At 40.1% G+C, this 3,441-nt stretch overlaps 1 pseudogene; it reads right to left on the reverse strand.

The window, feature by feature from the left end:
• Positions 1 to 1,108: 1,108 nt before the first annotated feature.
• On the reverse strand, positions 1,109 to 2,382 carry LOC150058691 (vacuolar protein sorting-associated protein 4B pseudogene; annotated as a pseudogene).
• Positions 2,383 to 3,441: the final 1,059 nt, after the last annotated feature.

Raw genomic sequence — 3,441 nt, forward strand, 5'->3', positions numbered from 1 at the left:
GATATAGTTCAAAATGCAAGTTACTGTATAGAATTCGTAAGGTAGAACTTTATAGTAATTACCTCACTCTAACGTAGTCTTTGCATGTGTAGTCAATGCAAATGTACAAGGCACAACTAGTGTTGGTGCTAAAGTGTGTAACGCATCCTCAGATCATTTATTTGAAAGACATTAAAATAACATGTTTATATTTTAAAATCCAATGAGATAAGTTCATTTTTAAAGCCTCATGAAGAATCACACAGATAACGTGTGTGGACAGGACTGACTGTTCCCTGAACTTAAAAGGTGAAAGGCAAAAAATTTAAAAAATTATATATACATATATATGTACAATACACACACCCATTTCACACACTGGAAAACATCCCATAATCCAAAGGGAGGCCATTTTCTTATTAGCAAAGGTTCGCATTATAGTATCTCATGACAGTTATTTTAAAAATTCATACTTATTTACCACCTGTTTTGGTCAATCTTGCTACAAAAGACACTGAAATAGACAGTTTTCATCTTCAAGGTAAATTCAACACCTAATTTAGAAAGTCTCTTGAGATTGCACAGTGAAAGGTATCATTTAATTATAAAACCTTGCTACTTGTAAAAGAACTGCATCTCCACAGGAAAATAAAACAGGACAACCTATTAAAAAGTTAGTAAGAGCACTGGCCGTGACACAATTCGTAATCCTTCCAATACCAACCACAGTGCTCTGTAATGTTTTATTGCCTATCCCTGAGTAAAGATTCTATCATTTTAAATAAACTTCACATTGATAAGAATGTTTAAGAAGTTCTTTTCAAAATATAAAGCCCTATTTTATTTTAGTAAAAAAAATGATAAATGCTCTTGGCAAAGACCATCTCTCATAAAATTGTATTTGTCAATGTTTAATACTTTTTGCTGGATAATTCTATTTTTATGCCATTCACATATTACTTACTTCCTTATAACCCATTATTGTACCATCTTTGTCTACGGGAGCATTTAACAGGTAATGGAGAAAAAGTAAAATACAAACAGAAAGGAACTCTGAAGTGAGATATCGTATCCTGTGGTAAAGAGTGTCACTGAAAATAATGTCAATGCCATCACAAAAAGGCCAAAAAAAAATCATGAAAGAAAGAAAGACAGACAGACATATGGTAAACATCTTCTTTGATGTCTTTGGTTTAGCCCTCTTGGCAAAAATCTTCTGTAAACTTCTTTAACTTCAACAAGTCATGTTCGTTGACAGTGGGTTTTGTGTTTGACAGAGACTGCAACATATCCCACATGGAAACAACCGGCTCCAGAAGTTTATCTCCGGGGACATCCATCAACGTCATTTCCATGGCTCCAGGGTCCCCTGGAGAGCAGGGTGTCAGCAAATCATCTACAATGGTGTTAGGGTCAGCTCGAGAAGTCCTTGAACCTTTTTGAAATGAGTGGCCGACTGAACTTTCCTAACCGGCTGCATAAGTGCATCTCGCACAATGATGCTTATGTCTGCGCCTGAATAGCCATCCGTTCTTCCCAAGTTCTTGGAAATCTGCCTCCTTTAGGCTATTCTGAGTGCTACCCAAGTGCAGTTTAAACATTGGTGCTCGGGCATGGGCTTCAGGCAGAGGAATATAAATTCGCTTCTCAAATCTTCCTCTAATGGCAGAATCCAGAACCCAGGGTGTATTTGTGGCTCCCAGAACCAAAATTCCATCATTGTGCACAGCAACTCTTTTCACTTTCCCCCAGCCACTTTGAGACAAGGTCAGAAGAAGATATTGAAAAGAATGTTGAATTATTTGCTTCTGTTGCTACAGCTTTGGCCAAATAGGATTTTCCTGTCCCAGGTGGCCCAAACAATAAGATTACTCTCCAAGGCGTCCTCTTGCCTGTAGAAAGGTGAGGAAACTGAATAGGCAGAATCACAGCCTCTTTGAGTGCTTCTTTGGCTCCTTCAAGTCCGGCCACATCACTCCATTTCACATTTGGTCGCTCTATAACAAGGGCACCTTGAAGTTGATTCTGTAGTTTCTTTTTTTCAGGATCATCAGATTCTCCATCCCCATCACTGTCATTCCCTTTCTCATCAGCAGGACTTGGTTGTCCCTCTTTCACTGGCTTCTGTGGCTTTTTCTCCCCTTTCTTCAGGTACTCTTTTAATTTTTCTGCCCTATCAAGATATTCTGTACACTTGGCCCTGATACTCTGCTTGGCTTTATCACCTTGTGCTTCATCTGGAGGATAGGCCCAGTGGAAGACATGGTGGAGATCAGGCGGTGCCTCGGGGACGAGCGAGGGACGGGGAGGAAGCCCAAGGCCCTGAAGCTCAATGGCGCCCAGTGTGACGGCCTCACTCCTTAGGAGGCTCCTGGCGCTCAGACCCTGAGCAGCGGCCTCCATTCCGGAACTTGTAAACAACCCCAGCCTAGCCACCCCCCCCATTCAATTTTTTGAGGTGTTGATATATTTTAGATATGAGGCCTTTGTCCATTGTATGGTTAGTGAAGATCTTCTCCCACTCTGCAGGCTTTCTAGTTCATTTGCTAGCTATGTCCTTTGCCATACAGAAGCTCTGCAGATTAATGCAGTCCCGCAGTCCCACTTATCCAGACTTATTCTGATTTGTTGTTTTTCTTGGTCCTTATTAAGAAAGTTTCAACCTGTGCCGAGGAGACCTAGTATATCTCCTATTCCTTCCTGTAAAGTTTTCAGTGTGTCAGCTTTTACCTCAAGGTCTTTGATCCATTTGGAGTTAATCCTAGTGCAGAATGACAAAGAAGGATCCAACTTTAGTTTTCTGCAGGTGCTTAACCAGTTCTGCCAACACCATTTGTTGAACAGGCTGTCTTACTTCCATTCTATTTTTTTGGCTCTCTTATCAAAGATTAGGTGGCCATAGGTCTGTGGGTTAATATCTGGGTCCTCAGTTCTATTCCATTTATCTTCAGGCCTGTTCTTGTGCCAGTACCAAGTTGTTTCAGTCACTACAGCTCTGTAATGGAGTCTAAAGTTTGGTATTGAAATTCCTCCTTCACTGTTCTTTCTGCTAAGAAGTGTTTTTGCTATACGGGGTCTTTTATTACTCCATATGAAATTTTGGATTGCCTCTTCTATTTCTTTAAAGAATGAAATTGGGATATTGATGGGTATTGCATTGAATTTGTAGGTAGCCCTTGGCAAGATTGCCATTTTCACGATGTTGATTCTTCCAATCCAGGAGCAAGGGAGGTTTTTCCATTTCCTCAGTTCTGCTTTAATTTCCTTTCTCAGAGTTTTAAAGTTTTCATCAAAAGTTCTTTTACAATGACCTCGCCCCATTTGTAACAAAATGGAAAGACAGAAAAAACATATTAAGTGAAGTAAGCCAGACTCAAAGGAACATAGGCCCAATAGTCTCCCTCATTTGTCATAATCAGTAGGATGCTTGGGCTTTCCTAGCAGAGATTCACAATGGAGCAA

The sequence above is a fragment of the Megascapheus bottae genome, chromosome 9 (assembly GCF_031878675.1).
Source record: "Megascapheus bottae isolate mThoBot1 chromosome 9, mThoBot2.hap1, whole genome shotgun sequence".
NCBI lineage: Eukaryota > Metazoa > Chordata > Mammalia > Rodentia > Geomyidae > Megascapheus > Megascapheus bottae.